Genomic DNA, 20193 nt, shown 5'->3' on the forward strand with positions numbered 1-20193 from the left:
GTTAACAATTACACCAATTACCCTTGAATGTAATCCACCCCTGTTTCAACAAGTCTATTAACTATTAATCCAATTCTGTGTCCGGTAAAATGAACAATTATTGGTATTTATAAATATCTCGCCCACCGTGCCCAGTCAAGCGTATGTGGTTATATATAAATACGTCAAATTATAAGTCTATATATTAAATTAATGAGGTATCATTTAGTTAATATAAAGCCCATTAATAGCCCATAGTCTAATTTCCACAAGTGTCGTTCTTTTGTCCAAACCCCAATTATGGTACAAAGCCCAATTACCCAATCTTAATAATTTAGCCCAACATCATGATTACTTCGGTATTAAATAAGCATAATAATAACTTAGCTACGAGACATTAATTTAAAAATAACATTAACCATAACTTACAGTGATTAAAAATAGCGTAACGTTACACGGACAGAAATTCGACTTACACCCTTACAACATTCGCTAACATACCCTTATTATTAGAATTAAAATTAAAATTAAAATTAAAATTATAATATATATATATATATATATATATATATATATATATATATATATATATATATATATATATATATATATATATATATATATATATATATATATATATATATATATATATATATATATATATATATATATATATATATATATATATATATATATATATATCTTTACGTATGATGAAAAGAAAAAGAAGTGTAAAATATCGATCGAATGCGTTGCATTTTATAGGCCCCATTTCAGTTTTGGTGTGCTCCGCGATCTCGAAGGGTTTCTCCTTCACATCTCCGCGATCGCGGAGTAGTGGATTACAGCTCATCCAAGTTTGGCTCCTAGCTTGCCGACGGATTTTTTAATAAATATATATAATATATATATATAATTTTAAGAATTATTTATATATTATATTATATTTATATGCATAGTTGACTTGTAATTTTCGCTCCGTTGCGTCGTGCATTGAAAGTTGACTTAGGTCCCGGTTCCGGATTTTCGAACGTCCTTGCGTACAATTTAATATCTTGTACTTTTCGTTTTGTAACTTGTACTTTTGTCATTTCTAGATGCTTCTCATCAATAAATTGAACCTCTTGGATCGAACTTTGTACTTTTGAGCTTTTTGGTCGTTTGCGTCTTAAATCGTCGAATCTACCTTTTGTCTTCACCTTTTAATATTTAAACGAATATCACTTGTAAATAGAACAATTGCAACTAAAAGCTTGTCTTTCTTGAGGAATAATGCTATGAATTATGTGTTCGCTTTTAGCATTATCAAATATTCCCACACTTGAGCGTTGCTTGTCCTCAAGCAATATAGTCTTGAAATAAAAATGCTAGAATCACTTCTTTATTCTTCACACTTTGTACATCAGTGATTTCTATAAGGCGATATGAACAATGATAGTAACGTTGTGGTTTACAGTCCCACATGACTATGAAAATTTAGATCCTTAAGTAAATTGGATCTTTATGAAAACATTTGATCTTTTTGAAAATTCAATTTAGCTTTTACCCTAGATAAGTTTTCCGGAATAACCCTTCACCGGTGTTTGCAAATTGTTTTTGTGGGTTTGGTGGGTTTCAGATTTTAAAATTTTAGCTCAAAATTTGCGATTTTGTGTCACCCACTTGCTAACCTTGTATTGGGAAAGCAACACGTCCAGTATACTTGCTCTGTATATTACCTTTCGGTAAACTACCGTCCGGTTGTAAAGGAAAGCGTTGAACAAGCAACTGTTAAGGCAATGTCCCATGACATGCTTTTAATTATGGTCTATAACGTGTCGGATGCAATTACTATCCTTTGTAGGAGCAATAGTAAAGCTCACCCTTATGGTTTTTCGGTCTGGCACAAGGTCCTGTCTTTGACCATGCTATGCAACCACCATTCTTACGGTTGACACCCGATTTGGCTCAGGTGACCTAATGAATTCCAGGTGAATTCCTAGGATTTTACGTTCAATGGTAATGAACGCAATGAAAATGGGTTTTTAGAAAACAAATCGGTTTGTAATTTGATCAAAATATTTTCTCGTTCAAGCTCGAGTTTAGATATCATCGAATTCCATGAGTTTGTAATTCTCAATCTTTAAGGTCGATCTCAAGGATTGAGTAATATCAGTCTTAAAAGCTGATTTTTGATCTTTAAGGAGATTATCCTTTCTGGGGATCTGATTCATTAGTCTTATCAAGCTAATTTGCAAGGTGCCCCCCATTGTACTAGACAGATCCTCTCATGGTTAGGATAAGTCTAACCATTTGGCGACCCTGTTTGATGCTGAGGTCCATGGATTTCCTGCTGATTTTAGAGATGACTTTTCTAGATTTTTCGTCAACCTACAGCTGGTCTGGATGACAACTTCATGACCTAAATCAAGAAGCGCGTGTCTTTTTCGGAAGACTTTACTTCCTTTTAATGATGGAATTGATTCATCGTGTAGATCCATCTTTCATTCAAATATATTACAATTTACCGGGTAAAACATTTAATTTTGTCCAAAACAAAAGTATCTTCAATTATTTGTACAAAAATATGTAATATATGTTTTAAATAACTTGGTAAATTTTCTCACACTTGGCATTTATTTTCTTTTATTTTCCTTTTTATTGTCCTCTATTCTATTTTAAATGAATTCTAACATTTTGGGTTGTTTCTCAATTTATGTCCTTTCCGAGGTAACAATAATTTCGGTGTTAACACCTAGTTTATCGTTCATAAATATGTATAAACATGATTTTGAATTCATTTATTTGAAAATTTTGAAAAATTTTACTAGAATTGGGTAGTCGGTATATAAGACTAGGGTTGTTCTTTATTATCAGAGAGCACTAGATTCTAATACAACTACTGCGTTACTAGTATTTTTAATGGTAACCAAGTGTAAAAAAAAAAAATTAAAAATCCGAAAGAATTTAACCCCTTCCCACACTTAAGATCTTGCAATGCCCTCATTTGCAAGAAATCAGTAACAATTTAAATTATTGAGGGTGATTAGCGTAGAAAAATGATTAAATTTTGTCAAAGTTTCCAAACATATTGGCGTTTGTTTGTTGAATGATAAATGGTGCACATCATTTGTTCATTCCGTTTGTTGTTTCGTCACATTTATTTTGCATCTTGTCGTCAAAATTAGTAGCTTTTGCTTGAACTTAATGCCAGTCTTTGAAAATGCATTGTTTTACCCTATTGTGTACATAAGATAAACTGCAAACATATATACATATTTTTGAAGTTTGGTATATTACCCCACAGTCAAAAATTATTAAAATATAATAATAAAAGTTAGAAAATTATAAAAACTAATACAATACCAACATAAGTATTAAATATAGCAACATTACAAATAAATAAGATAAATAAGACTAAGTAAACTAGGGTTGATTCTGAAACCAGTAGGGGTTTCATGGTTCATTGTATCTATCTTGATATGCTTGAAATGGGTCATAGGTAGGAAAAGGTGGTCTCGTGTCCTCGTTCCACGGAGGAAAATGGACTGGCTCAGTAGGAATGTAGGTCCTACCTTGGGAGGCTAAATAGGCTTTGATATATTCTTGATGATATTGCCAAGCCTGATACTCTTGTTGCATAGCCCGTTGGTATTCAGTTTGGGACATTATTCTTTGTATATCGGTCATTTGGTTTCCTCCTCCCACATTACCTTGTTATTGACCTCTTTCTACTTGTGGATGATTCCCTTGATATGGAAGTGCAACATTATTTATTTTCAACAAAACCTTTGCACCAGCATATACCCGCATATCAATCCGATCACGAGGAATGGGTACTTGTACTAACTCCCTTCCCCGAGTAATATCCACACCGAGGTACTCGGCAATTAAAGTCACAAAAATACCACCTCCTATAATACTATTGTTTCGCATTCCCTTTATCATATCCGACAAATAATAGCCCACACAATAAGGAATATTTACAAAGCTCTGTGGGTCTCTAATACACATCAGATAAAATAAATCATCTTCAGTCACTTTATCTTTATTTCTACCCCTTTGTGTAATAGAGTTGGAAATGAATCTATGGATTACCTTAAGCTCAGCTCTATGTATATCAGTATAAGAATAATGACCTCCACGAAAACGATTATGGCTAGTCATTATACTCCACAACTCATTCTTATCAAAATCATAATCAATCCTTCTACCATTACTTATCAACTGTCTACAATCATTAGTTAATAATTCTTCAGCCGTATAAATACACAAAGCTTCAGCCATATCTAATAAAGACATACGGCGCATCACACCTCCTAATAGAAATCTAATAAAACTTCTATCCGTTAAACTAGTTACTTCATCATTTAGTTCAATAGTACTTACTAACTCAACGCACCATTCCTTATACACATGTCTACGTATAGTGAATAGATTAATCCAATCATTGAAAGTAGAATTACCATACCTTTGTGTAAGTAATTCTCTTATTGGCTTGGCCAATCCCACTGTTTCTAATGGTGTCCAATCTATCACCCTAGACACTTCAACATCTTTGGGATAAAGGATGCTCAAGTTCCTCTGATATTTTGGATAGTCTATCCAAAATCTGTCAAATCGTAAGTTAGGGTGTAGATTTGCTTCAACTGATCGCGACAATGAAATTAAAGGATGCGGTTGATTCTGTTTGTATTGTTCACTGAGATCTTGATCCTTGTCACTTTCATTATAAGTATTCAAATTTTGTGGCGCGGATGAAGATTCACCTCGTTCATTCTGCTAAACACATTAAACAAAAAGGAATTGTGAATCTAAAAATGCATTGGTATTAGCAAAATAACAATTAAAAATAACTAACATGACATGTTTAATCCATATTAAACTCATGCTCATTTTCATATTTTTAACAATTCTACACTTTTTCATATAAGCATATATGAAAATGTTTACCAAGTTTATAAGCATTCTACTCAAATAACATGTCAAAATAATCATTACTAGCAATTAAACAAGTTTCAAATGGCTTTTATATCAAGTTAATCAAGTTCATGAATTTTAGAATTAAAAAGTCCACTTTAATTCTCAAAAATCATGTTTAGGATCAAAGTATTGATCATTTAGCTACCTAAACATGTTACACTACTTAATTTAGCAATAATTCATGACAAAAATCGGCCATAACCTGTTATATCAAAAAGCCCCAAATTGCTCAAGAACACAAACCCTAGATTCCTAAATTTTTTGAAGTTTTTGGCTTCAAATCATGTTAAATAGCATCAATCTAGGTTATACATGCATAATATATCAACAATTTAACACTAATTACACTAAAAATTAACAAAAATCAAATTAAAAAAATAGCTCAAGAATACAAAAAAAAAATTAAAAATTCCAATTTAAGAGTGTTAGGGGTGTAGAAATTACCATTCTTCTTGAAAGGGATCTAGGTAGGAATCTCCACATCAATTTTTAGCAACAAATTTGATGAAAAACGGTGCAAAATGGCGATTTTGGGGTGCTTTTTTCGTGAATTTTTCGCAGAAATATGTGGTGTTTGTGTGTATGAAACTGGTCTATCGACCAGTTTATGCTTTCTGGGATTTTTAATCTCCGCGATCTCGAAGGGGGACACCCTCCTGGCTCCGCGATCTCGAAACATCTTTTTTTTTTAATAAAACCTTTAACTTTTAAAATAGAAATTACATAATTTAAAATTTTTGTTTTTCTTGTTATTTAGGACGAGGTCGTTTCGGATCGTTGTCCTAGTCCGTCCCTCGACAAAATTTTGAAATTTGTCATTTTTAAGCGCTGTTTTAAAAGCAAAGATTTTTGGGTTTTTTAATTTTTTTGGCATACTTTAAATTAATAAGATTAAAAATGATGATAACAAAATTTCTCGTTCCGCCCTCGGGTAAAGCAATTTCGGCTAAATGACCTAGTCTTCAACTCACGACGAATTTTAGAAATCATATTTTTAACTTAATGAAATAAAATAAATTTTTGTTTTTAACTTCACACAAACTTAAATTTAAAATGTATAAAATTAAAAATTCATATTAATATTATTAATATTTATATATTTTAGTTTTACAAACTCATATTAAAAATATTAGTTTTTAAAATATTCACAAACTTAAACATATTGATTAAAAAATATTTACAACATTAATTTAATATTTTAAAAACAAGGTAAAAATAAAATTAAAAATCTTTTTGGTCTTTTATCCCATTTTAATCAATCAAATATTATCAAAAATATACGCCCCTCTTTTTGATAAAGTAATTTCAGCTATATTACCTAGTTTTACTCCTGACGAATTTCTGAAATATTTTGGGTTGATTGATTAAAGATATTTATACCTTAAGAATAAACGGTAAATTTCGCAGTGATGTAATAAATTTTTGTATGATATCAATAATTTCGGTCGAAAAACCTAATTTTATTGAATACCAATTTAATACTTTATAGCGAACAATTTAGCGTTTATTATCAAAAGGTTAAAAACAATAAAAAATAAAAATTGAAAACTGTACAAACTTACCTGTGAAATAGAATTCTTAGTGACCTGCTTTAGCCCACTCATAAGATAGTCGGACTAATTGGTTTTCCATAGCTACATAGGCGTAACCTCGAGCATTTAATGTTTTTTCTTCTAAACATATGAACGGTCCGTCTCTGCATAAAGTAACAAATTCGGTATTGGAATATGTCTGATTCGTCGAGCATTTTCCTTCGTGTGACCATTTTCCGCATTTGTGACATCTTTCAAGGTGTCGTGCTCTTCTTTTCGCTGCGGATTTTAATTTTCCTTTACCAAATTGTAACTTATTATTTTCGTTTCTGGATTCTTTTCTTACTCCGTCCAATTTACCTCTGATTAATGATAATATTTCACTTGGAAGGGTGTCATTATTACGTTTAGTGATCAAAGCGTGTAGCATTAGACCATGGTTTAGTTCACAGGAAGTCTTCATCTCGTAAAACCTAAAAAAAAATAAAAATTCAGAATGGGGGGAGAAGACTAGTTCTTTAGGGTCTGCTAGGGAAAGACCATTCGGGTTCCATTCTCGGAAACTACACGAAAACATAAAATCTAACTCTAACAGAAATACATATTACCCTAAAAAGATTCAATTCTCCCCACACTTAGTTGAAATTGTGATTAACATTATTTTCAATTGGATCATCAACAACTTGTATATCTCTGACTTTTACTTCAATCCATTTGTTGATTTCCTCCGTAACTTTCACAAATTCAACTAACATCGCCTTTTCTTTTGGCGATAAATTGGATATTAATCGGTTACATAACTTAAAGTTTCCCTTAATCTTAGCATCGTGAATCCGTTTATTAAGTTTTTTCGTTGAACTGTTAAAAACGGGTTCATCTAATTTCTTATCATCAACGGGGTTCTTTGTGATCGGATCATCATTAAGTGTTTCTTCATCTTCCCCATACTTATGCATTTTTATTGGTCTAACAGTTTTGGTTAGTGGAGATCTAAACTTTCGGTTCACAAAGGTGATCGATTTATCATCATCCCAAAGTGTCATTCTACCTTCTCTTACATCAATGAATGCCTCGGTGGTTGCTAAAAATGGGCGACCTAAAATTAGAGGAATATCAAGGTTTTTCTCCATATTAATCACTATGAAGTTTGCAACAAAGGTTAAACTTCTCATGTTAACAAGTAAATTATTTGCTGTTTCAACCGGGTGTTTAATGGTTAGGTCAAATGATTGAACACCTATTTTGGTTGGTTTTAATTTATCCATACCTAATCTTTTGTATAAGGAAAGAGGCATAATATTTGCACTTGCTTCTAAATCTGCGAGTCCATTATATACAGCACCATCATTAAGTAAGCAAGAAATGATAAATTCATCCGGGTCTCCTGCTTTAGTAAGTCGAGTTGGTTTGTAAACCTTTTTCGGGTGTTCTTTTCTTGGTTCTTTCACTTCTATTTGAACTTCTTGTTCACATTTTTCTTCATTTCTTGGAATGAGAGGTTTGTATAAGAATTCTTCTTCATCACTCCAATTTGAATCCTCCCTATTTTCCAATTTTGATTTTTCATATGTTGTTGATAACATATTTATGTTTTCATTTTGAAGGTTTTCTTGGGTGGTGAAATTATGATTGACTTCATTGTCAACTTCCATCGGACCATATATGTAATGTTTAACTCTGTGACCATTAACTTTAAATTCAATCCCATTTGAATTTATTAACTCTACTGTTCTGTATGGGAAAACTCTTTTGACTATAAATGGTCCAGACCATCTTGATTTCAATTTTCCAGGAAATAGCTTGAATCGTGAATTGAAAAGAAGAACTCTGTCTCCTTCTTTAAATTCTTTTGAACTTCTGATTCTTTTATCATGCTATTTCTTCGATCTTTCCTTATAGATTAACGAATTTTCGTATGCTTCATGTCTTAATTATTCTAATTCGTTTAGTTGACTTAATCGTAGACGTCCAGCTTCATGTAAATCAAGATTACATGTCTTCAAAGCCCAAAATGCTTTGTGTTCAATTTCTACTGGAAGATGACATGCTTTTCCGTAAACAAAGTTTAAAAGGTGTGGTTCCAATTGGAGTTTTGTAGGCTGTTCTAAAAGCCCAGAGTGCATCCTCCAATTTAATGGACCATTCCTTCGGATTTGATCCTACGGTTTTCTCTAGAATACGTTTTAAAGCTCGGTTGGTATTTTCAACTTGTCCACTTGTTTGTGGATGATATGCAGTGGAGATTTTATGAGTTACTCCATATCTTTTGAGAACTTTCTCAAGTTGATTATTACAGAAATGAGTACCCCGATCACTTATTAAAGCTTTCGGTGTTCCAAACCTTGCAAAAAGACGTTTTAAAAAATTGACTACAACTCGTGCATCGTTAGTTGGGAGAGCTTGTGCTTCCGCCCCATTTAGATACATAATCAGTGGCAACGAGAATGTAGAGATTATTATGAGATTTTGGAAATTGACCCACAAATTCAATACCCCAAATGTCAAATACTTCACATACTTGAATGACATTTTGTGACATTTCATCACGTTGACTTATTTTTCCGGCCCTTTGACAAGCATCACAGGATTTGCAAAGAAGGTGTGCGTTGAAAATTGTAGGCCAATAGAATCCAGCATCGTAAACTTTTCTTGCTGTTAGTTGAGGCCCATAATGCCCTCATGTTGGTCCTGTGTGACAATGGTTTAAGATTTGACTAGCTTCATCTCCGAATACACATCGGCGTATTATTCCATCGGGACAACTTTTAAACAAATGTGGATCTTCCCAGAAATAGTGTTTTATATCACTAAAGAATTTTTTTCGTTTTTGGTACGACAATCCTTTTTCAAGGAATCCACATACTAAGTAGTTTGCATAGTCTGCAAACCATGGAATTTTATTATAATCTATCTTCAATAGATATTCATCAGGAAAGTTGTCTTGTATGGCCGATTCATTTAGAACTTCTAATTCGGGATTTTCAAGACGAGAAAGATGATCAGCGGCGAGATTTTCTGCTCCCTTTTTATATCGGATTTCAATATTGAACTCTTGTAAGAGTAAGATCCAACAAATTAATCTTGGTTTAGCATCTTGTTTCGAAAATAGGTATCTAAGAGCAGAATGGTCGGTATAGACCATTGTTTTTGCTAGAACGAGATATGAACAAAATTTGTCAAAAGCAAAGACAATAGCAAGAAGTTCTTTTTCAGTAGCTGTGTAGTTCGTTTGTGCTCCTTGTAACGTCTTACTAGCATAATATATAGGTTGAAATCGTTTTTCAATCCTTTGTCCTAAAACAGCTCCCATTGCAAAATCACTTGCATCGCACATTAGTTCGAATGGTAGATTCCAATTTGGAGTTATCATGATCGACGCATTAGTGAGTTTCTATTTAAGAATATTAAAAGATTTGATGCATTCATTCGAAAAGATGAATGGAGCATCCTTTTCTAGGAGTTTATTCATAGGAGTGGCAATTTTAGAAAAATCTTTTATGAACCGTCGGTAAAAATCGGCATGCCCTAGAAAACTCCTAACTCCTCTAACATTGGTGGGATGTGGAAGTTTAGCAATTACATCTACTTTAGCTCTATCCACTTCAATTAATTTCTTTGAAATTTTATGACCAAGAACGATGCCTTCTTTAACCATGAAATGACATTTCTCCCAATTAAGTACTAGATTTGATTGTTCGCATCTAATAAGCATTCGTTCAATATTAACTAGACATGATTCAAATGTATCACCGAAGACTGAAAAGTCATCCATGAAAATTTCCATGCATTCTTCTATCATGTCGTGAAAAATCACCATCATGCACCTTTGAAAGGTTGCAGGGGCGTTGCAAATTCCAAATGGCATGCGTTTGTAAGCAAAAGTACCATAAGGGCACGTGAATGTGGTTTTCTCTTGGTCCTCGGGTGCTATTGGAATTTAAAAATATCCGGAAAAACCATCAAGAAAACAATAGTAACTATTTCCGGCTAATCTTTCTAACATTTGATCAGTAAAAGGTAAGGAAAAGTGATCTTTTCTGGTGGCGTTATTTAATTTTCTATAATCAATACAAACACGCCATCCTATTACAGTCCTAGTAGGAATAAGCTCATTTTTCTCATTTGTGATGACAATCATGCCACCCTTCTTAGGTACGCATTGAACTGGGCTTACCAATGGACTATCAAAAATTGGATAAATTAAACCTGCATCTAGCAGTTTAGTAATTTCTTTCTTAACAACATCTTGCATATTAGGATTTAGTCTTCGTTGGCGTTTCACATACGTTTTATGACCTTCTTCCATAAGGATTTTATGTGCGCAATACGAAGGGCTTATTCCTTTAATATCATGAATTTTCCATACAATAGCTGGTTTATGAGCTTTTAGCACAGAAATGAGTTGAGATTTTTCATTTTCAGTAAGAGAAGATGATATTATTACAGGTAATCCAGATTCACCATGTAAATAAGCATATTCCAAATGGTTTGGAAGTGGCTTTAACTCTAATGTCGGTGGTTCTTCTATCGATGATTTATATCGATATCTGTCTTCTTCTTTTAGCATTTGAATTTCTTCTGTTGTTGGTTCATATCCATTAGCCATAAGTGTAGCTAACATTTCAGTTTCATCAATTGGTTCAGTTCCTTCTCCTAAAGAACATTCTCATGTTCCTTATAATTCTGGAAATTCTTCTAACAATTCTGCATGTGATTCTATAGTTTGAATATAATAACATGTATCATCTGCAGATTGCGGTTGTTGCATGGCTCTATCAACTGAAAAGGTAACACTCTCGTCCTCTATACTTAGGGTCAGTTTCTTACCAAACACGTCTATTATTGCTTTGGACGTGTTTAAGAATGGTCTTCCTAATATGAGAGGAACTCGAGAATCTTCTTCCATGTCTAGAATAACAAAATCTACTGAAAATACTAAAGTACCAACTTTAACTAGCATGTTCTCCATTATCCCTCTAGGATATTTTACTGATCGAGCGGCTAGTTGTATGCTTATTCGTGTTGGTTTCAATTCTCCAAGCTCTAGTTTAGCGTATAATGAATATGGCATTAAATTTATACTAGCACCTAAGTCTGCCAATGCTTCTATTGAACTAAGACTACCCAGAAAATATGGAATTGTGAAACTTCCTGGATCTGATAATTTTTCTGGTATCTTATTCAACAGCACTGCAGAACAATTAGCATTCATAGTAACAGCCGAGAGTTCTTCCATTTTCTTTCTATTAGTGATTAGATCTTTCAAGAATTTAGCATATCTAGGCATTCCTGAAATCACATCAGTGAAAGGAAGATTAACATTTATCTGTTTAAACATATCCAAGAATTTGGATTGCTCGGCTTCAAGTCTCTCTTTTCTCATTTTACTCGGGTAAGGAAGTGGTGGTTGGTATGGTTTAACATAAGGTTTAGCTTTAACTGTGTTATCTTCATTAACCTTTTCAACTACCGGTTCTGTTTCCTTTTCTTGCTCAGGTTGTGGTTCTTGTGGAGTAGGAATAACATCATCAGGAATTACAGGTATTTCAGGTGGTTTAAGTGTAATACCACTTCTTGTGGTAATGGCTTTAGCTGTTTCATTCCGGGGGTTAGCATTTGTATCACTAGGTAGACTTCCCGGTTTTCTTTCACCTATTAACCTTGCTAGGTTGCTTACTTCTTGTTCCAGATTTTGAATAGAAGCTTGTTGATTTCTAAATGCTTGAGCATTTTGTTCATTGGTTTGTTTCTGAGATGTGAAAAACTGTGTTTGAGAATCAACTAGCTTTGACATCATGTCTTCTAAATTTGGCTTTTTATCATCGGTTTGTGGTGGTTTATTTTGAAAATTAGGTCTTTGCTGATTATAAGTATTAATGGATACTTGTTGATTGCTTGGACCTTGTTGGTTGTTGTATGGAACATTTTGGTTATAATTCAGATTTTGATTGTAGATCGGTCTTGGCGGTTGATTATTATTCTGATAATTATTTCCACGCCTTTGGTTTATGTATGAAACATTCTCTCTTTGTTCCATTGTTAGTTCAATACTGAGACAATCTTTTGTCAAATGTGGTCCTCCACATTGCTCACAACTAATTCGTATTGAGTGAATATCTTTAGTCATCTTTTCCATTCGTCTCTCAACAGCATCTATCTTTGCGAAAATGGAATCTAAGTCATGGCTAGAATCGGCTCTAGCTGCTTTAGATGATCTAACGATATCTTTTTCTTGGTGCCACTCATGTGAGTGGGAAGCAATGTTATCAATAATTTTGTAAGCATCAGTTGCTGTTTTCTTCATAATGGAACCACCAGCTGCTATATCGATGTCTTTCCTTGTAGTGATGTCGCATCCTTGGTAGAATATTTGTACTATTTGACAAGTGTCTAAACCATGTTGCGGACATCCTCTTAATAACTTTCCAAATCTTATCCACGCTTCATATAGAGTTTCGTTTGGCTTTTGTGTGAACGTAACAATTTCTCCTTGAAGTCTCACGGCTTTAGTGCCGGAAAGAATTGTTTAAGAAAATTTTCAACTAAAACATCTCATGTATCAATCGCCCCTTCAGGTAACGATTCTAACCAATCTTTGGCTTCTCCCTTTAAAGTCCAGGAAAATAACATGAGATATATCTGTTCATCCTCCACTTCTCTTATTTTAAATAGTGTGCATATCCTATTAAAGGTACGAAGATGTTCATTTGGATCTTCCTTCGGCGCACCACTAAATTGGCATTGATTAGTTACCATGTGTAGGATTTGTCCTTTGATTTCATAATCTGGCGCATTAATGTCAGGTTGAGTAATTGCGTGACCTTGGCCAGTGCGTTTAGCTCTCATTCGGTCTTCCGTACTTAGAAGTTCCAGATTTTCCATGATTGAATTTGTTGAATCTGAATCACTAGAGGATTCTGATTTAATGGTTCGTTCCTCAACAATCTCTGTTTGAATGATTGGTGGTTCTGGAGGAAAGATTAATGGTTCAGGATCTTGAAATCGTCCCTGAATATTCTCCGGATTCTCAATTGTGAGGTCGGGTTCAAAAAATGGATTATCGGAAATTTGAATTGGAGTACTTGGTCGACTAGATGACGATTCTAAAGAAAAATCAACGGCGACAATATTTGCTAGATGTCTTGATCGAGTTACAGGTGGTGAACGTACAAAAGGTGGTGATCGTTTTGCTCGGTGCATTCACTGAATATCCTATTAGTTATAAAAATAAGAAAAATTTTATAAGTTATCAAATTAATAGACTTTTCTGATTTTGCCCACGTTTCGAATAGCCAAAAGATGCAGCAGAGGGGCAGGATTCGTTTGGTCTCAATATAATTGAGTACTGTTTGGCTCCAATAACCCGGTCCACGTACAAATCCAACTATTACTACGAACCAGAAAATTTTGATGTCTATCAATTTAACCACTTAAAATAATTTTTCGTTTAAATTTAAGGAAATTTTAGAGAAGAAATAGAAAATTCTATGTCCTAAAACTAGAGCGTCGAGAAATAAGAAAGAAAAAGAGTGCGTCGAAAAACGTAGAAAAATAATAGGCGTCGAAAAATAAAAATAAGAAAGTAGCGCGTTGAAACTTAAAAAGTCTAAAAACTAAGAATTAAAAGTTGCGTCTAAAAATATTAAAGCTTAAAAGGAATACTATATCCAAAATGGCAAAAACTTAAAAACGTACTAAATTTTATAAAACGGCTTCGCAAAATTTTAAAGCACCTAAATCTTAGTCTAAAGAAAAAGCACTTAAGGGATTTTACGGCAAAGCCTAAGAATCTAGAAATAAAAATAACTATGGCAAAAACTATGACTTAAAACTAAATACGAGCGAAAAATACAAATATTACGCTAAAACAAATAAAAAGATATAAAATATAAAAATAAACTTAAAGTTGTAAAAAGTACAATTTTTTTATAAAAATATTATTTTTATATTATTTATTTTATAAAAGCATTAATTTTATATATTATTAAAACTAATTAAACTAAAAATACAAATTAATAATAAAAACTAAAACTAATTAATTTAAAATTAAACCCTAATTAGGGTTTTAATAATAATAATAAATAATACTCCGTAATTAATGCAGAATTAGGGTTTGACCAGGCGTGTCAGGGTGTGCTATGCGATCTCGAAGCTGTCTGCCTTTTCTTCTCCGAGATCGCGAAGATGAATATTACCGGATTAAGTATTGGGCTAAAAACAGTTCGGCCCACTTCGATATTTAAATAAAAACAGTGTTGGGCTTCGACGGGTTTCGGCCCAATTCTCAGTTTTAATTAATTTTTTTTCTTCTATTTTTGATATTTATATAAAATATTTATATAAATTAAATAAAAACTTAATTTTAAAAAAACTAAAATAGAAATAAAATTACTTTATAATTTTATATATTATATATTTTGAACAAACTTTTTTTTAAAATAAATATATATTTTTTTATAGCGTTTCGCTTTGGTCTTCCCCGGCAGCAGCGCCAAAAATACTTGATGTGTGCGAGGTGTACTAGGAAATAGTATTATTTTTACAACGAAATATTATTAAATACGATACAATTTTACACAAGATATTTATTTATTTATAGAATGGATATACCTAGACCTTGCTACAACACTTATAGGCAGTGTACCTAATCGTACAGTAGTGTAGTCTTTAGTAAGTCCGGTTCGTTCCACAGAGATACACTTAAACAAGCTTAACGCTATATTTTTAACTTATAATTGTAAAAATACAAAAATATATATAAGTAGTATTATTATTATAAAAGGGGGTTTTTACCGTTTAATGACCGGTTTGTCAATTTTAAAACTTTTAGTCGCAGTTAAAACCTAATGTAAAATATAAATATAACTTAATTTAAAGCGTAAAGTAAATAACGATAATGAAATTGAAGATAAATAAAAGTGCGATAAAATAAAATTGCGATAATTAAAGAGTACGATAATTAAAAGTGCAATTAAATATAATGACAATAAATAAAAGTGCGATATTTAAAAGTGCAATTAAATATAAAATAAAGGAAATTAAATATGAAATAAAGGAATTATGCTTATTTAAACTTCTGTAATCATGATGTTTGACGTGTTATTTTTAGTTTATTCTCATGGGTTAATTGTCCTTTGTCCTGGATTATTTGATATGTCCATACGGATTTGTCCATAATAGTCCATCAGTCATAAATATAAAGTATGAAAGTCTTCGTCAAATTATTCTTATTCCCGAAGTCAAATATTCCAACTAATTGGGGATTCGAATTGTAACAAGGTCTTAATACTTTATTTAATGAATACACCAGGTTATCGACTGCGTGTAAACCAAGGTTTTACTACTTTGTTAACAATTACACCAATTATCCTTTAATGTAATCCACCCCTGTTTCAACAAGTCTATTAACTATTAATCCAATTCCGTGTCCAGTAAAATGAACAATTATTGGTATTTATAGATATCCCGCCCACCGTGCCCAGTCAAGCGTATGTGGTTATATATAAATATGTCAAATTATAAGTCTATATATTAAATTAACGAGGTATCATTTAGTTAATATAAAGCTCATTAATAGTGCATACTCTAATTTTCACAAGTGTCGTTCTTTTGTCCAAACCCCAATTATGGTACAAAGCCCAATTACCCAATCTTAATAATTTAGCCCAACATCATGATTACTTCGGTATTAAATAAGCATAATAATAACTTAGCTACGAGACATTAATTTAAAAATAACATTAACCATAACTTACAGTGATTAAAAATAGCGTAGCGTTACACGGACAGAAATTCGACTTACACCCTTACAACATTCGCTAACATACCCTTATTATTAGAATTAAAATTAAAATTAAAATTATAATATATATATATATATATATATATATATATATATATATATATATATATATATATATATATATATATATATATATATATATATCTTTACGTATGATGAAAAGAAAAAGAAGTGTAAAATATCGATCGAATGCGTTGCCTTTTATAGGCCCCATTTCAGTTTTGGTGTGCTCCGCGATCTCGAAGGGTTTCTCCTTCACATCTCCGCGATCGCGGAGTAGTGGATTACAGCTCATCCAAGTTTGGCTCCTAGCTTGTCGACGGATTTTTTAATAAATAAATATAATATATATATAATTTTAAGAATTATTTATATATTATATTATATTTATATGCATAGTTGACTTGTAATTTTCACTCCGTTGCGTCGTGCATTGAAAGTTGACTTAGGTCCCGGTTTCGGATTTTTGAACGTCCTTGCATACAATTTAATATCTTGTACTTTTCGTTTTGTAACTTGTACTTTTGTCATTTCTAGACGCTTCTCATCAATAAATTGAACCTCTTGGATCGTACTTTGTACTTTTGAGCTTTTTGGTCGTTTGCGTCTTTAAATCGTCGAATCTGCCTTTTGTCTTCACCTTTTAATATTTAAACGAATATCACTTGTAAATAGAACAATTGCAACTAAAAGCTTGTCTTTCTTGAGGAATAATGCTATGAATTATGTGTTCTTTTTTAGCATTATCAGTTCATTTGCTCAAATTACATGTTGAATTGTTAATTATATGAAACTGTTCACATGTTCGAAAACAAATATGCACATATGAACGAGAAACTATATATTTAATTATATAGTTTTCAACTATTTTATGTTCATTCATACTCTTCATCAAGGTTTATGTGTGATTCAATCTGGTTACATGTGAAAATCTTTATAAATCAAAGGTTCTCGCAGTTCTCGCCTTTTTTATGGTTCTCATTTGAACTTTTGGCTATATATATATATATATATATATATATATATATATATATATATATATATATATATATATATATATATATATATATATATATATATATATATATATATATATATATATATATATATATATAGGGAAAAGTGAATATGGTGTTGTTGTGCATATAAGCTTATATGACAAACACCTCAAATTTTCATGATTTTGATGTCGTTTTTGTATAATAAGTTTTGAAATACGTTATTTAATCTACAACAAACAAAAGATTACATTTTGTTGTTAGTTCGTTTCACAAATTTCATCAAATATAGATGACATGTTATTCCACATGAACAATTGCATATTAATAGTGTTTGAGAACTACTCATGCAAAACATGAATTAATTCGAATTTTGTTGCTTCAAATCAATATATAATCATATAAAATGTTGTAAAGTAGTTAAAATGTAGTTTAGTTTACAAGAAAAAGATCAAAATCATGAGAATTTGTGGTGTTTGTCATATAAGCTTATATGTATAACAACACCATATTCACTTTCCCTATATATATATATATATATATATATATATATATATATATATATATATATATATATACATATATATATATATACATATATATATATATATATACATATACATATACATATATATATACATATATATATATACATATATATATATGTTGGTCCCTTGATAACAACAGGATTATTGTAGAGGGGGGGTGAATACAATTTCTTTTAAATAACTTAACAGTTAAACACGATTAGTATTCAAGCATGCAAATAAATAGAGTCACAGGTAATTTTCAACAGTTATTCTTTATTGATTGAATCACAAAGAATCACAACTATTCTTGGCGGAATGATAGTTGGTTGATACAGATTACCTAAATTATAGCTAAGAGGTAAACTAAAAGCTATTACACGTTTTTGACTCTAGAAAAACTAAACTCACACCACTAGTTGTTACAATAGTGGATACAACAATTTATAGTAGTCCTATTAACAGTGTAATGGTTCTATTGTCCACTGGTACATAGGATGTCTGTACTTGTGGGGACAACTGCATCAGAGAGTATGCTCTCCTCTTTCCTCTTTGGTAGCTATTTGCAGGAACACCCTAATTCGGTTTGGCACCACTATTTTTTAAACAAATAGAATGTTGTGTTCCCTAGGTGTTGAAAAAGTATAACCCATGTCTGCACATGTGTTAAACTTCTGCATTCCCACGTGGTCTTGTAAGGTCACTTGTCAGCCACCGACGCGTGTCCTTTTCTGTTCAACTTTGTCTTTGACTTCTGTTGAATAGTACCATTGATGTAGACCACTCGGGAAACTACTATGCTTATAATGGAGCATAGCTGTCTTGTGTAGTAAGCTGCATTCCAGCTGTGCTGGTTCTTCATTGCTGAGACATTTGATATTCTTGAATTGCTGAGTACACATCCTGTGCTGATTGAAGAACACTGTCTACCTTGTGCTGGTAGACTGAGCAGCAAACTTAAACACTCGACACAACAATATCTGCTGTCTATACATAAACAAACTTGTGCTGTCTGCACATAACATTTTAGTGCAAATAAATTACAGTTTTGTCATAATTAAATCCTTAATTATTTTGGGGACTCAACAATCTCCCCCTATTTGATGATGACAAAACCTATGACATATAGAGAAAACACTAAAGCCAGCACCGAGGGACCTAATGAAAACTAGGCAGTAAATTTGTCCCTTTTTAAGTTTGTTTTTGGGATCTTTTGTTGAGTTATCCATATCTTATAATTTGATATGATTTTGAAGATAAACTCATTTCACTTTCATTACAATAGAGTATATACAGTAATTACAGGAACATCATAATGAAAAATGAAATAAACAAAAGATATAATTTAAGCACTAGAGGACTATCTATCTTTATCTAATTCTTCTTCAGATAGCTCCTCTTGTTTGATTCTCCAGGCTTCATGAAATAGGATAGGTATATCAGCAGGATCAAATACAGGAATATGAGGTGGTAGAATGATACGATCTCTTCTTTGTGGGCCTTCACCAGTGGATTTCTTTCCTTTAGGTTTTTGAGAAAGTACTTCTTCTACGTTTACCACTGGTGCATTCCCAAATTTTGTAGCTTTGTTGAAGAGATCTTGGAGTTCTGGCTTCAATGACTTTTTTATACCACTTTCATCTTTACCAACAAAATACTCCAATATCTCCATCCATTCACTGAATCCTAAAGATCGCAACTCATCATAATTTATCCTTTCTTGAACTTTATTCTCCCTGCTGATATTGAAAGCTCTTTTTGAGCCTCTGTGCACCTTGATAATCTTGCTGGGATTTGATCTTTTGTTCATCACATCACCATACTTGCTCCTATAATAATGATCAATAGTTCTATGGTTCGGCCAGTTTCCATAGGAGCAATAGCAGGTGCTTTCTCAGCAGCTTCTAGTTCATCAAGGGCCTTATCCTGTTCCTTGACAATGACTTTAGCTAATTTGAGGGACTCAGCCTCTAGCTTTCTATCAGCAGCCAATTTGTCTTCTATCTCCTGAAGCCTTACCCTCTTAGCGAGTTCAGCATCAGCAGCCTCCCTTCTTTGAATTTCATCTTGTAAGCCCAACAAATAATCATCGGCAGTAATTTTCAGGGACTTTGCTGTTTCAATCATCTTTCTACCCGCTTCAGTTCTAAGGGCAGCTCGATACTCCCTTAGATCCATACTCAGCTGGCGAGCCTCTTGAAATTGAGCTTTCTCCTCATCAGTAGAGAGCTTTTGACCACTGTTGTTTAAGTATACACCAATTTCAATGCCATAAGTCAAGGCAGTGATGTAGAGTGGCTGATCAAGAGGATGATGCAGCAATCTAACTTGGCGTATCCTTTCATTAATAGCAGCTTGTCTTTGCTCAAGCAATTCTGGAACAGTGATCTCCA

This window comes from Rutidosis leptorrhynchoides, chromosome 9 (genome assembly GCF_046630445.1).
Source record: "Rutidosis leptorrhynchoides isolate AG116_Rl617_1_P2 chromosome 9, CSIRO_AGI_Rlap_v1, whole genome shotgun sequence".
Taxonomy (NCBI): domain Eukaryota; kingdom Viridiplantae; phylum Streptophyta; class Magnoliopsida; order Asterales; family Asteraceae; genus Rutidosis; species Rutidosis leptorrhynchoides.